The sequence below is a fragment of the Lonchura striata genome, chromosome 3 (genome assembly GCF_050655825.1).
Source record: "Lonchura striata isolate lonStrDom1 chromosome 3, ASM5065582v1, whole genome shotgun sequence".
In the NCBI taxonomy this organism is placed as follows: Eukaryota; Metazoa; Chordata; class Aves; order Passeriformes; family Estrildidae; genus Lonchura; species Lonchura striata.
Genome location: NC_140705.1, coordinates 5,130,612 through 5,147,314, shown reverse-complemented (window position 1 = coordinate 5,147,314; position 16,703 = coordinate 5,130,612).

The following is a 16,703-nucleotide window of genomic DNA, read 5'->3' as shown; positions in this document are numbered from 1 at the left end:
AAATAACCAGGTTTGTTAAACTTTCCCCAGTTGTGGGACAAGTCCAGACTTCTCTGCAGCGGGATGACTCTCACGAAAGGTGCCATATTTTCTTCTGTTGTGGAACTGCCCATGGAAATAAAAAACACAGATGGGCCACACTGTAGGAAACACCAGTCTCCTGATCAAAATTTTGCAATTTTCTCTTCTGTCCAGCCCAGTGAGACTGCAGAGAAGCAGCTCTCAGGGTGCCCAGGGAGCGCCTTTTGCTTTGGGATCGCATGAGTACCGATATTGCTGAAAGAAACCAGCACAAAGCCCTTTTTTTTTTTTAATTGAATGTTAATTTTTTTTTTCTTTTTATGGCTATATCTGCGTTTCTGGCTGTCTGTCTTCATGCGGGATAAGTTTTCTGTTCTGTAAAAATCCTTGTTCCCCAAAGCTCTGGAGTTCCTGCGCAGTTCTGTTCTGTGTGTGCGAACACTGCGGGTTTCAGTAGCTGAAAGTGCGGATGTCAGCAGCTAAAAGTGCGGATTTTAGCAGCTAAAAGTGCGGGTTTCAGCAGCTAAAAGCACCATCTAGTGGCGCCGGGGGAGTTTACGGGGAACAGAACAATTCTGGTTTGCTTGGAAAATCGTCAAATTTTGAAAAAGCCTCTAAGAGGCCTCTAAGGTATCTACATGTTTTTTAAACACTTCCAGAAATGGTGACTCCAGCGCTTCCCTTGGCAGCCAGTTCCAATGCTTAACCAGCTTTTCAATGAAGAAATTGTTTCTAATGTCCAGTCTAAATATCCCTGGCACAATATGAGGCCATTTGCTCTTGTTCTCGCTCCTGTTCCGTGGGAGCAGAGCCCGAGCCCCAGCTGGCTGCTCCCTCCTGTCAGGGAGCAGGAAGATCCCCAGGTCTTTGTTCCTCATGGCTGAACAGCCCCAGCTCCCTCAGCTGCTCCTCCTCAGACCTGAGCTCCAGACCCTTCCCCAGCTCCGTTCCCTTCCCTGGACACACTCCAGCCCCTCAGTGTCTGTCTCATCATGAGGAGCCCAGAACTGAATCCAGGATTTGAGGTGTGGCCTCAGCAGTGCCCAGCACAAGGGACAGTCCCTGCCCTGTCCTGCTGGTCCATGGCTGCTACAGCTCAGGTGCCTTCGGCCTTCTTGGCCACCTGGGTACACCTAGGTTATGTTCAGCCGCTGTCACCAACACTTTCAGATAATTTTCTGGCTTTCCAACCACTCTGGCCCAGCCGGTAATGCTTCAGGGGTTGTTATGACCCAAAAGCAGAACCTGGCACTTCTCCCTGTTTGAGGTCCTGCAGTTTGGAGATGATAAACTGAAGTCAGAGACAGCAGAAGTTTCGTCACCTTCCTCTGGTGTTTCTCTCCTTGGCTGCTGTTGAAAGATGCTTCATTCATGAAAGACAAGCTTGCAGGATGCACAGAAGAGCAAACCCTGCTTCACTGCAGATTCTATACCTTGCTGTCCCCCACAGCACTCTTTTGACTCCTCAGAAACAGGATAGTGACAGTTTCATGCTTTTCTCCCAGAACCTGCCAGTAAATGCTTCAGTCAGAACTTAGATACTGCACAGAGGAAAGGTTTCAAGCCAAAGGAATTGTCCTGCTCTTTTCTGCCCATTCACCACTGCCCGACCCCTCATCCTCCCATCCCCCAAGACTCAGTCATGGGATCGTTAAACCTAAAATCAAAATAATTCAGGACAAAAATCTTCCAAGATCATAAAGTCCAACCTTCATATTAGGCTTCACAACAGGATATGTTATTACTGGTGGCAAGACATATCTACAGACACAGCACTCAGCTTTGGTCTGCACCTTTCCCCAGCTGGCAGCCTGACTGACCAAACCCCTTTACTTCTACCCCAACAAACTTATGGATTCACCTGTCTTACAGAAGACTCATTCTCCAGAAACACATATGGAATGGTTTGAGTTGGAAGGGACCTTAAATAAGGTTGTTCATCCAGTTCCAGCCCCCCTGCCGTGGGCAGGGACAGTTTCCACTACACTACCTTGCTCCAAGCCCCATCCAAGCTGCCCTTAAGCCCTTCTGGACATGAGGCAGCCACAGCTTCTCTTAGCAACCTGTGACAGGCCCTCACCACCCTCAAAGGGAAGACTTTTTTCCTAATATCTAATCTAAATCTCTCCTTCAGCTTAAAGCCATGCCCTCTTGTCTTATTGCTATATCACTACATCTGTCCTGTCATGGTGTCTCACTTCTATTGTGTAGGATTTCCCACCCATTTCCCATCCCTGCCTCTAAAATGATGCAGTCCTAAGGCACCTAGAGGTTAATACTGGAATGATGAAACTAAGCAATTGGGTAGCAAATTAATGAAGGAAAAGAAGGGCAGGAACCAGAAGCCAGGCCTTCATCACCTGAGTTTATGCACACTGCTTTGTCAGACTTGAAGGCACATGCATTAAAATTTCTATCAAGCAGGTGTCCCTATCCACGTAACTGATCCATCTCCCTGCCTTTATCCACTTCCCTGGATATTGCATCATGCATTGCCCCTGTCACTTTTTATTACCAGCCTTGCTTCCTGCTGATTGGAAACATCAAGGGTCAGCTTCAAATGTTGAGATCATTAATAAACATGCAATTGGGATCATTATTAAACTTGTGAGGTCCCAGAAATTCCCTTCCCCTCTCCTTCCCTCCCCCCGCCTTCTCTGATGCATTTATGCATTTTCAAGTGCTGTGTTACTGTATTTTGTACAGGAAAAGTGCAAAAGGATTTCTGCTTGGTGCTGGAACTGAGAGTAGTGGTGAAGTTGTTCTAACAAAAGTATTGGCTATGGAATAATTCCAGTTTTTCTCCCAGTCATTTTCAGTCTCAGTAAAAGATCCAGCACATTCCTCACCTGATCACACACAGCATTTTGGAGTCAGCCTCATTTCAATGACTTGGGCTTTGTTTCTTCAGCAAAAGATGTCAAAATCTCATGGAAATCAATAGTCTCACCAGTCCAGGGAACTTCTACTGCAGAAAAGTCTTCTTTTCTGTAATCCATGTCCAGCTACTGGACTAAGACAAATTAAGAAAATAAAATGAAGATGCCCTTCAGGACTGACAATCCATTAATTTTGATCCTTGCCTGTTGGCTGCCCCAGTGGTAGGTCAGTTCCTTTATGGAGATATGATTTGAAATTGTGATAACAAAATCAGTTATAATAAATGACATATGTTAAGAACATATACAGTCCTTATTTTTCATATAAAATGCAGGAGGAATGTACCTTGCTTGCTTGCTATTTTTATAAAAATATTTAGAGTTGTCTTAAATCTAAAAATATTTAAATAGAATATTTCTGTTCATATGACAGTTATATAATTACAACAGGACATAATTAACACTTGGACAGATTAACTTAATTAAGAAGCTCCTGGTTACATATTTTTAAAAGGTTGCATTTGCCATACCTGAAGAAAATGATTTCTTCTTTCTCTGTAATACTCCATATCTGGTAGGTGGGTTAGGTTTTTGGCTAGCTAAATCTAATCAGCAGTGCAAAAATCAGTCAAAAAAAGCAGTCAAGTTACCTTTAAAATACTGAGACAGATACACTCCTTGGTGATATAAGCCTGGCCAAGTGGCATCTCTTAAGCTTCTTGTAACTCTTTTTGGGGTGAAAAAGCAGGTCTTGGAGCATAAACAACAACATGAGTAACAGTAATTAATGACTGTGGTCTCTAAGCCCAGCTGGAAGTGTGAACTGAGGCGACATTTGTGTGAAACTGCAGCTCCTGCCTTCTGCTGATTTACAGAATCGGAGCCAGGGAATAAAAGGAACTTGAAGGGGTAAGGATGGGGTGATGAGAGAGGAGGAAGGGGGAACAAGGGATTCAGGAAAGCATTTTGGTGGAAGGGCATTCCAGAATCAGGACAGTAATGCTCCTGATACAATATATTTTCCTGGCTTTTCACTGGGAAAGATTGGCTATGTCCCAGCTGAGCTGCTTTCACTTGTGCAAGAGAGCAGTACCCTGGTCCCAAACCTGCTAACATAATTCAGGAAGGAGCAAACTTATTACTCAGGAAAACAACCTATTCCAAATCTGTGTTTGTCTTTAAGCTGCTGCAGGTGACAGCAGTTAAGCACATTCCTGGCTGGGGAGGTACACACATCCTGAGAAGCATACATAGATCTTAGATTTTGCTTGAATTTTTTTCTGAATCCAAGGTTTTGGTTTTATTAGTACTGTTACAATATCACGTGTGTAGCTTTACAAGCAAAGATGAACCCAGCACACAGAGAATGGAGAGGCAGAAAAACCAGAGCAAAACATGAAGATCATCAGTTCATGCTGACTTCATCTGCAGAATTTTACCGAACATTTAAATTAAATTAATCCTCATTTTGGGTTGCTTAATTCTTGTGATCTTTGCCTTAGCAACCCTTTCTTTCCTTTTTCATTCTGCTTTCCCATTGTAGTGAAACATGCAAATTCTGATACAGAACAATCTGATTTCTTTGAAACCCTAAAGTCTGCTGACAAGACAGGTTAATACTGATTTGTCAATAGCTCATATCTGATGCATGGAGAAAATGCAGATATAAGATAAAATATGATGACTTAAGAGAAAGATTGAACTTAATCTGCTCTGTCTGGGTGTACAGACAGACATCTGAAGTTTCAAAGTGCTCTCTCAAAAACATTTCTCCAGACAACACATAATCTTTAGAGGTGTGAAAATAATCAAGGAAAATATTGGGAAATTAAAAGTAGAATGGATTAATATAGCTCAACCATATGCCACAGAATAGTATGAAGTGAGGTGGGATCCTTCTATAAGAATCATCACTTCAGGTGAGTGTGGATCCTCTCTGGAATGTGCTAAAATAAGGGATATTTAAAATCTAGACAAAAAAATTTATTACATACAGATTGGCTAACCATGCAGGTTGGAGTAGAAAAGATCCTTTGAATCCTATAAAAGCAAAATGCAGAATTAGCAGAGAAAAAAATCGCTTCAGCTGCTCCTCCCATCATCACTGCCCAGCATCACGTGTATTGCTACATCACATCACACACTGGTCATGAAAACACAGAAGCTTTCCCTGTGCCAGCCCTCTCCTATGTTGTCTATCCATGGGGTCTGTGGACAAACAATTGACTCACCAAAATTAATTTAATATTATAGTTGAAACTATAAAATAAAATTTTTCTTTGGAAAGGTAAAGATTATGTGGAAATAAATGCACCAGGTTTCACAACTAAAGGCCATAGATAAGGAAGTTCTGTCTCAATAAGATGTCTTGAAAACCTGATCTGATGGATAAATTGACTGATTGGTCAATTATTCATTTTATGTGCAGCTTTGTTAAGAAAAGAACAGCAAATTCTTTGTCCTGTCAGCACTCAGTCTAGGATTCTGACTCTTAGAGGGTTTAGGCACTTGACTCCTCTACAGCTGTTGAAAAACAGTAGCTGGAAGAAAACCTGAGTGTTAAATACCTGCTGAGTCTTTGGTACTTGCATAGTTCAGGGGAGGAATCTGGGCAGAAAAAGCCCAGTTTCAAAAAGGAGCCACCACAGAAGTTGAATACTATTTTATGGGGAAGGAGCTATCTGACTTGGCTTCATTACAGATTCACACATTCAATCACACCAACATCACTTTTCAAATACCATCTCTTACAAATGGATGTTGTTAACTTTCCCCGACAGTAAAGGCACAGCATGTGATTTTCATCCATCAGAGGAAGCTTAATAAATCAACCAGTACATTACAGCTTCGCGCCAAGTTAGCACCTTCATCATGGAATGAAATTAGCAAAGCAAATACACTGGCTAATTGTGAAATATGCTAATTACCAGCTCAACCCGTGAAATAAGGCATGAGTGATGTGTGACGAGCTTTGTACAGAGTCGTGAACGCTTGGAAATGCGACACTTAAATAAAGTCTAAAACTGCTTATGCAGAGAGAAAGGAGAACAGACAGGGCTAGGGAACAGGCATGGTGGAAAAATATTTTCATAAGAAGTTTGAAACCTTTTCGCTTCTGCTACTCTCATGGGATTATAGGCCAGGAGCAGGGAAAGGCACTGATAACAGGCTACAGACCATTTTCCATCTATTTCACACCAATCTGAATCTATTCAAGGTCATTACCAAAGAGAACTGAGCTACCAGTTTGGGATGAATTCACAAGTTGGCACAGTTTGACTTGAAGTCAACAGCGTGGTGGTTTTCCATTGGTAGAGATTTTGTTCTTTTATTTGATGAATTCAGACTCTTTTGCTCACCAACCAGGCACTGACAGTTGGGCTTTGCAAATGTCTTCATTTTTGAGAACAGGAAGATGATTCACCAGCCTAGGGCTTTCTCTGCCATTCACCTTGGCTCTTATGGAGACTCTTATTTTCATTTCTACACAAATCTCCTATTTGTGTTTTTGTACTTGTCTTCTAAATTATGTAGTGTTTTCTCTATTAAAACTCCTCCTCCCCAGATTTTCATCCTGCTACAGGAAGGGAAAAAAGGCTCTGAGGGAAGGATAAAGTCTTACTGTGGTTCATCAACAAGGGAAGATTTCAGAGATGCAGAGAATGAGCCATTTTATAGTTTTCCATTTAGTGCCCAACAACAGCTCTTCCCTCTGCTCTGCTCTTGTGCAACCCCACCTGCAACACTGCGTCCTGCTGTGGGGCCCATGCACAAAACGGATGCTCACTTGCAGGAACGAGGCTAGAGGAGGCCACCCATATGCTCAAAGGACTGTCTCTGCTGTGGGAAGTGGCTGAGTGAGTTGGGGTTGTTCAGCATGGAGAAGGCTCTGGAGAGAACTTTAAAGCCCATTCCTGCACCTAAAATGGCTCAATGAGAACTGGATAGGGACTTTTTGTAAGGGCATTCAGCGACAGAACAAGACCAAATAGCTTTAAGGTGGGAGAGGGCAGGTTTGGGTTAGATACTAGGATGAAATTTTTCCCTGTGAGGGTGGTAAGGGCTGGGCACAAACTCCCAACAGCAGCTGTGGCTGCCCCATCCCTGGAAGTATCCAAGGCCAGATTGGATGAGGCTTGTAGCAATCTGGGATAGTGGAAGGTGTTCCTGCCCATGGCAGGGGGTGGAACAAAATGATCCTTAAGGTCCCTTCCAATCCAAGCCATTCTGTGATTCTATGATTCCATGGTAATGGTTATCTCATCAACTCCTTCCATGGAGATCATCTCACATGGTTTACTCACACACAGGGTTGAAGTTCAGAGCCAAGCCTTCAGAGGCTTTGAAAATGTCTGAAAATGTCCTTAGTTTTGACTTTTGAGTATGGGATTAAGCCTTATTCTGTAACAAATAATAAAATTCTCTATCTATGAATTCAGAAAATAAGAACCTGGAACATTCCCAGCTATCTGTTAGATTCTCATAAATTCTCATGCGAGATTTTTTTAGAAAGATCACCTGAAAAAAAGTAGTAACTTGAGGATCACTTTCATTTACACAGCAGAGTGCTGCTGCCAGAACGTCCTATCCCCAGCTTTTTACACTCCCACCCTCCCTCATGCCAATATGTGTGATGGGCAATAGATTGCAAACTGCAGTCAAACTGCAGCAGCTCTTTGCCTCCAGAAACCACAGAACAAAATAATGTGTGACCAGGGTAAGTGAAAAGTAGCTTGAAAGTTGTGTGAGGGGAGGTTTAAGTTCAATACTAGGAATAAAATCTTCACCCTAGGGCATGGCTGGGCACTGGCATAGGCTCTCCAGGGAAGTGGTCATGGCCCAAGGCTGCTGGAGCTCAAGAAGTGTTTTTACAACACTCTCAGGCACATGGTGGGATTTGGAGTGTCCTGTGCTAGGCCAGGAGTGGGAATCAGTGATCCTTGTGTGTCTCTTCTAACTGAGCACATTCTATAAATCTATGATTCTATGAAATAATAATGACCCTGTAGGGTTTCTAGATAGGCAGTCTGAGAGGCAGAGCTCCAGCAGAAGTGAGTTGCTGGCTTATTCCAACTCAGAATGGTTCAGGCTGGAAGGGACCACAGTGGCTCGTCTGGTCCAACCCCTGCTCAAGCAGGGTCATCCCAGAGCACAGGGCACAGGATTGTGTCCAGACAGTTCTGGAATATCCCCAGAGAGGGAGACTCCACTGGACAATCTGCCTCTCTGGACAATCTGTTCAGTGCTCTGTCCCTGCACAGAAAATTTCTTCCTCCTGTCCAGGTGGAACTCACTGGGATCAGTCCCTGCCCGTTCCTCTGGTGCCATTGCTGGTCCCAGAGCAGAGCCTGGGCCCTGCTCTGACCCTCCCTGCTTACAGGGACACCCAGGGCTGAGGGCTCCTCTCAGCTGTGCCTCCTCTGGAGGCTGAACAGCCCCAGCTCCCTCAGCCTTTCCTTGTCAGGGAGATGCTCCAGTGCCTCCATCATCTTTGCCACCCTCCACTGGACCCACTCCAGGAGCTCCATGTCTCTCTTGTCCTGAGGAGCCCAGAACTGGACACAGCAGCCCAGATGTGCCTCAACAGGGCAGAGCAGAGGGGCGGGATCACCTTCCTTAGTCTGATGAGTTCCAACAACAGCTAACAGGATTTTATAAAGTGTCTTTCACAGAGTCCCATGCAATGTTGACAGCAAATAAAACCCAGTTTTTAATTATTTTTTGGCAAGATCATTTACATTCTGCTTCCTGTGGGATTTATTGTGGCTGCAGAGCAAGGACCACTTAAGACAAACATATATGAGTTTAAAGAATGGAAGAGCTAGTTCCCAATTATTTTTTTTTAATTATTGTTGCATCTTGAAGGATTAAATAATTGAGCCAATTTATCAAAAGTTTGCTGGTGGATGCCAGCAAGAAGATGCCCCACCCCTGGAAGTGTTCAAGGCCAGGCTGGATGTGGCTCTGAACAACCTGGTTTAGAGCAAACTCATAGCAGGATGTTGGAATGAGATTAACTTTAGGGGCCCTTTCAACCCAAACCATTCTATGATTTTATGCCTCACCCTGTCATGAAAGGATATGGATGATGCTGTGTTGCCTCTATCACAGCACCAGTAGAATTAAGGTTGGAAAAGAACTTTAAGATCATGCAGTCCAACTGCCCAGCTGGACCACCATCATGTTCACCATGAAACCAAGTCCTTAAGTGCTATATCCTCATATTGTTGAACACTTCTAGCAATGGCAACTCCCCAGCTTCTCTGGGCACTCTGCTCCAGTTCTTTACCACACTTTCTATTAATGTTTTTTTCCTAATATCCAACCTAAAACTTCCCTGTCACAACCTTCTCTTTCTGGTCCTTCTTCCCTGAGAGAAGAGATTGACCCTCACCTGGCTGTCCCCTCCTGTCAGGGAGTTGTTCAGAGCCAGAATATCCCCCTGAGCCTCCTCTTCTCCAGGCTGAGCCCCCCCCCCCCCCGCCAGCTCCTCAGCTGCTCCAGCCCCTTCCTCAGCTCCATTCCCTTCCCTGGACATGCTCCAGCCCCTCAATGACATTCAGAGGAAGAAAAATGAGATTTCAAACTCTTCTAAATTGTGGAATTAGACTTTATTATCCTAATTTTCTTCTCATTTGCTGGTGGCCTGAATCAGTCACTAAAGTCATGCCTGCATGAAGCTGATCAGTCTGACAGGAGACTCAGGCGTGAGATTTCAGCATTTGGAATTTTAGGTGTATAAGAGATGTGGTGGCGGGGGGTGGGGTGGGGAACAAGATGATGTAAAGGGACCCAGTGTATTTAGAGGAACTTACATGTTCCTCAGTGCATTTCCTTGACAGTTTGCAGAAATACAGTGAGTCAGCTGTCATCATATAATATATTAGTATAAAACAGTGTAAAAAGGGACAATATGCTTAGGCACTGATTAAAGAGAAGAGGGGAAAGGAAAAAAGCTCCAAACAACCAAGCTCTTTGTTAGTGAAAGGGAATTGTGAGAAAGTTTGGAAATGTGCCTCTGCTCAACTTCAGGAATTAGTTTTCAATTAGTTGGAAGTATTTTCATTCAGGCTGCAAACCAGCCCAAAGACCACCTGCTGTGAAATAAAGGAGCACAGACCAGCGGTTATTATAGCAATAGCCATAAGTTTATTGCTTATTGGTACTAAACTTAAATTTTAGTAATTTTGAATTACTGAGTTAGCTTAGATTTATGGATATGCAGGATCATTTAGAACTGCAGTCATTCCAGAAGGGTATATTATCTAAACCAATTTTCTTATAGAGCTGCAGTTGCAATACCATAGTTATGGTTGTATCAGCCTTTCCATTATAAACTCCTATTTTCAGGGGCTTGTAATTTGACCGTAAAAATTCACTCCTTGCTGAAATGTGGCATACAAGGTCTGAGATGAACGTCTCTCTTTTTTTCTTTTTTTTCAAAATTTAAAGAAAAAAAAATTAGGTCTGTTCAGCCACTTCTAATGCTCCAAATCTACCAACAAGAAAAGTGACCAAGCAGAAGTTGGCTGTTTGACATCCTTCAGTGTCCTTTTACCATAATTCAGAGGAGACTCTTCTTGGCAGTTAGAGCATGGCAAATTCTAGTGTAAGATGTCCTTGCCCATGGCTGGGGAGTTGAATTAGGTGAATTTTAATGTGACTTCCAAGCAACTTTTAAAGACTTTTTAGATGCAAAAAGATGGCTTAAATTTTAAAAAGCTTTAGAAAGTGAAACAGTTCATGGAAATCATAGGACTTAAGAAAACACCTCCTTTTTTGCTCTTTTAGAAATGTTGATCAGAAGCATTATCAACCCCGTTCTACTAAAAAATTCCCATGACTGTAATCAAGCTAAAATATTAATGTTTACCCAAATTATTTCAACATTGATTCAATTTATTAATTTAAATTCTGATTTATTTATTAGCATTCCCTCATAAATCAGTAATGCTGATACATTAGCTCATTTCAGATGTCCCTCTCTATCCACTAGAAGGCACACCTTACATTCTGATTAATGTATTTACAAACTGGAGGCCTATTCTAAGCCATGTTTAAAAGAACCTCTATTTTTCCGTCTGATCTTCCAGTAATGCAGATAAGGTCTGACATTTCAACCAACACAAAATATTTTAGTTTTGGCTTTAGCATTAAATGAATCTAGCAATGATTATTTTGCCTCTGGCTGCTAATTACTGCTGTGCAGTATTTGAAAAATACTTAAAACCATGGACTGTGTAAACCTACAGCAAAGTTTGCCAAGTCACAGTTGGATGAAGCACCTGCACAGCAACTGCTTGGGAAAAGACTTTTCTTAATCTCATGGTGCATTTAGCTGCAACTGAGACTCTGGAAAATCACCCCTGTGCAATCAGTTCCTTGAATTATGAGAAGGATTTGTATTTTTGTTTATGTCTCCTGTGGTTAATAGGCCATAGAAATGGAAGGTTTGGGTTAACCTCAGAAAGGACATCACACACTCCTATTCCTTGAGGGGTTTATCCAATGCTCAAGGAATTCAATGGCAAAATGCCTACTGATAGCAAAGAATTGAGATTAAATCAACAATAATAATTAAAAACCCACCACAGTGTATTGTATTCCTAACAATCTGGACCTTGACATGATTTAGAAAGTGGAAATGACATGAGTCAGCATTAGACACTCATTTCACATCTAAAATAAATGTCTCTGATGAGAAATAGGAATAGGTGTCAGCCCTAGATCTAAGGTACAAATCCATGTCTGATTTATGCAAATTAGTATTTATTAATGTATAAAATAAAGTTCTTTTTCTATTATTGTGGTTGTCATCTTTTTTAAAGCCTCTAAAACTGGCTTTTATTTAATCCTGTAATTATGAACAAAGATCCAAAAAGTTGAGGTAGCACAAAAAGATAGGGGTAACACCAGGATTTATTTCTGCTGGATCTTTGAGCTCAAGCATTTAAACTTTTATGCTAGCCTAACAATTTACAGTGCTTACAGTTCACTTCATTCAGTTAGAATATATCAAAAAACAAAATAGAATTGTTGTATGGGAAAGTATTCATCATCCATGGAGTCTTGAAAAGTGCTGCTAAACTGTGTGATCATAGAATTATAAAATCACCGAATGGTTAGTGTTGGAAAGGACCTTAAAAATCCTCCAGTTTCAACTCCCTGCCATGGCAGGGACACCTTCCACTGTCCCAGGTATCTCCAAGCCCTGTCCAACGTGGCCCTGAACACTTCCAGGGATGGAAGGGATGTTTTGAAATAAATTTTTCTGTAGACTTAAATACATAGCTTTAATCAAGCAAACTTGATAATATTGTTTTAACATTGAGCTGGTAGAATATTTTACTGTTATCTTTTAAAGTTTGCATTATGGGCTTTATAATAGATATAATTAAACACTTCTGTTATTGTATTTGTATTGGTGTCCTTGAGACTGGGAAATTATCAAAAGTCAACTCTGATGACAGCATTTTTCTTAGAATAGAAAATATCAACTCTAGATAAGGTCGAGGAACTATCACCTTTTATATCTAAAAAAATCAAGGCTTGGAAGTATCCCAAACTGGAGGAATTCTTCAGATTTAGAAGATGAATTTTATATGCAATACAGTTATGTATGAAAAAAAAAAAAGTATTAGATATTCAAAGAAGTTTGTTGGTCTTTCTAGATACACCAGTAACTCAAAGGAGCAATTCAGGATTATATCTCCCTTATTCAGGGGTTGTTTTGATGATGGCACGAGCAGAGCTTCAGCTTCAGTGGATTTTACTCTCATTTTATGAAGTGACACCTCCATGGAAACCAAGAAGGAATTGTCCCCAGCAGGTGGAATTAGCCTGCACTTTCCTAATTCCATATAAAATTTATTGAATCCATATAAAATATATTGAATGTTTAAGACTTCATGGGGATTTTTTATGTTCTCTCTGACAACAGTGAGACAGAGGTGAATAACTCAAAATCAGAACTGGCAGAAAAGTGCCTCTAAATCATGATAATTTTAAATTATCACACCTTTTTCCCAATTGTGGTACAAAATGAGAGCGTGAAACAGCAACGATTTTTTACTAGACAGAATAAAACAAAATAGATGCTATTTTGGATCAGGTCGAAAACAATGTTTGTTTTCATCCTTTTAAAGCATTTTGTTTCCAAAGCAGGTTTTTTTTACACATTCTTAAGTGGCAAGTTAACTCACAGTTTGGAATGCTCTTGAGATAGAAAAATCTTTGAAAATTATACTTTCTCGCACACTGAAAAATTTGTTTCTGTGAAATTGGCATATTCTAATATTCTGCTGAGGGGGGAAAAATAAAAAGCTTCAATTGGAAAATTTCTGAACATAATCACTAAAAATATATGGCTCTTAGGAAAGGTGGCAGGAAAGGTTTGGATGGCAGCTTATCTTTCCTGTTGTTTTTTGACCCAGTTTTGGTTTGGTCACTGCCAGTGAGAGGACGCTTGGCTTTGTCAATGTAGCTGCTGTGTTCAGGTATGCCATCTTCATTTCTAGAACTGCCTGTGCCTTCTTCCCACATGGAAGATTTATTCACACATGCTTCTTGCTTCCTCAGCAAAACAGGGACCCAGATTCTCATGGATCTCACCTTTTCACGTCTGATGTCTTTTATTCTTGCTTTCCACATTGGGCATGAACAGAAGTTTATATTTTATTTTATTTCATTCTAGTATTCTTATCTTAAAATTCATTGTTCTAGATTAAAATCTGGGTTAAAAAAAATAAAAGTGACAACATTGGCAAAGAAAACCATGTTTATGAAAGACAAACAGGGGTGTTGGAAATGGATGATCTTTTGGGTTCCTTCCAACCCAAACCATGCTGTGATTTTATGAATTGGAGAGTTGTAAAAATTCTTGTGCTTATTTCAACGCAAGCAAGAAAATCCATTGATTATGTAGAGCAAAAAAGGATCATCATAAGGAGAGGCAAGGATTTACATTGGAGAATGAATCAGTACCAGCAAATAAAATGGACCTTTCACCAGAGGGACATGGCATTATGGAACGGTTGTTGCTTCCAAACAAAGCTTTGCTCAGGAATCTGCTAACAAATGGTGGGAAGACTGTGGGACCATGCTCAAATCTGTGTCCTGGAGCTGGTTTGTTTTTTTGTATAGATCTAGTCTGGGGAATTGGGTTCTGTTTTTTTTCTATTATTTTTATTATATATTTTACAAAGAAATAAAACCTCAGTAAACACACTCCACCTTCTTATGTCTGTTTCCCTGTTTGCTAATGGGCATAAAAATCCTGACCTCTTTTGCAAAGATCCTTGAGATCTGCTGACAGAAAATGCTGTATGTCAGCAAAGTTTTTTATAAGCATTATGAACATAATCATTTCTAAGGAAAACAAATTTAGATCACAAAGTCATTGCTAGGGAGCGAAATGACTTTGGCACCTTTCACTGCGATGTAGAACTATTGGTGTGATTAGGGCCAATAAAGTTGGGACAACTTTGGTTCTTCCAGCCAAAACTGTGGCTTGCTGGCAAGTAAAAAACTGCTGAGCCTGTGCCAGATACTGCATGCACAGCTGTATAGACTATGTGCCATTGCTTTTCCATCAGTAAAACAGGGCCACAAATCCAATTCTTCATGTCTGGACTAAAGCTGAAAAGGAATTTGTTGGGCATAAAAAAAAGGACATGACCTATATCTTGAAACAAGAGCTTAAATATTATTTTTTCAGGTTATCTTCACTGCCTTTCTTTTTCATACAAATCCAATAAAGTGTAAATTTAGTAGCATTAGTTTACCTATTACTATGGGGATCAGAAACTTTTGTTGTGATCTAGAAATTTAGAGAGACATGCAAAAAAATTGCTCCAAAACTAGAGAATTAACTAGAGCGTGTTCAGTATTCTAAGGAACTAAGAAAAGTTTTCTTAGTGCAATATGTGCCTAAGATCACTGTTTTAGGAAAGTACCAAATATTACCATAAAAATATTCTCTTTCTTTCTATTTCTTCTAACCAAGGTGTCTAAATGACCATGGATACAAAGACAGCATCCTCTGGCATTTCCCCCTACACCTGCTGAGACCTAGGGTGTAAAGACAAAAAAATTCTAAAAATCATGGTAAGGGAAAATTTAGAGGGACTGGAAGAAACTGGGACAAGACAACTACAGAAAATAGAGTATAACCTGCTTTCAAGAAAACATTTTAGATTTTCTTGGTTAGCTTTCCAAAAAGACTCAAAAAATAGGACTATGGGAAGCAGTTTCTGAGATATGATTAAAGAGGTTAATAACAAGACCCAAATTCAGTAAATTCTGAATGGTACAATAAAGAACAGTGAAAAAATGAGCTTCTTTATTTATGAAGTCAAGTGTGATATAACTTTACACTGAGTGGTCAGATGTATCATTAACATGTTCCAGCTTGTTAATTTGCTATTCTTTGAATAAAGATCTGAATTTGTAATGCTAAGTACCACAACAATCTGAATTAGAGAGAGACCAAACGTTCCTCGTAGTTGTAATGTGTTAATCTTTAATCTTCACTTCTTTCAGAAAGTATTAAAATTTATAGCTAAGACTTTGAATAATGGTTTTGAATAAATGCCGAGGTTAGACACCAAAGTTAGTGATTGTAAGGTAGGCCAGCACTTGGTGTCTTGAACTGTCATGTCCAGGTGCCCTTACCTTGCCTAAATCATTGCTTACATTAACAGTAGCCAAACAGATGAAAAGGCAAAATGAATGAACACACAACAGAGAGTGGAGTCAATGTAGATCTCTTATTTGAATAAATAAATAAAATCTGTTTTCTTCTAGGACAAATTGAATTTTCTTGTTCAGCTTAGATAATTTCACCAGTTTGTTCTCTTTCAGTGTAGCTTTATTGATAACTCAAAATTAAATTTTCTTTCAATGAGGTCTCAGTGTTATGACTTAATTCAGTGATCGTTTGGCCTGTCTACTGATTCTGCCAATCTAAACTGAAGCATTTCTTTACTAGGACCAGTATGCCTGTCATTGTTCTTTTTTTTTCCCTCTGCTGAAATCGTTATCCAACAAAATGCGCTGCAGTCCCCCAGTTTGAGATTCACTTCACTCTGATTCTCTGATATTTTTTCCACCATAAATTTAGATTCAGAATTCCCTGCCCAGTAGGGGAGGGAAGAAAGATGCATGCTGGTCATTTGCATATTTTAACAGACGGAGCTGCTTTTGCTGTGCAGCTGTCGATGCAGAAGAAATATTCTTTGGGGTAAAGCACTAGGCTGGGCAAAAAAGCCTGTGAAGGCTTGCATCTCTTCCACTCCTGCTTTTCCACCCATTGGAACAGAAGAAATTGTCATGGTATAGGATTATCTACTCTCTATTGTCACAAGGACAGGTATCCCTGGTGGCTCCTGGAAAGCTCAGCTCCTTCACACACTAAAATCCTTTCTATTTTAATACTCCAAGAGCAGGTGATTGCACTTTTAAACTGCTTGGATTTTGCTAATCAAACAGATTGGATTCAATTTTACACCAGATCCATAAAGCAGAAAAATTTTAACTCAACGGTCAGCTGTAGCATCTGCTGCAGCAAAACTCCATATATTCTTTCTGTGAGAAATCAAGGCTTAGGACTGCATTAAATTCTGCTTCTTTTGCAAACCAGGTATTTTCTGCTATAAAAAATAATAGATATTGATGAAGAAAAGAACAAAAGCTTTAAATCTGTTATTGAAGATGGTAGAATGGTAGGATTTATCTGTGTATTTTTAATTGAAATTCAGATATGCAGGAATGTTACTAATTCAAAGTATGTTGATAACAGAGGTC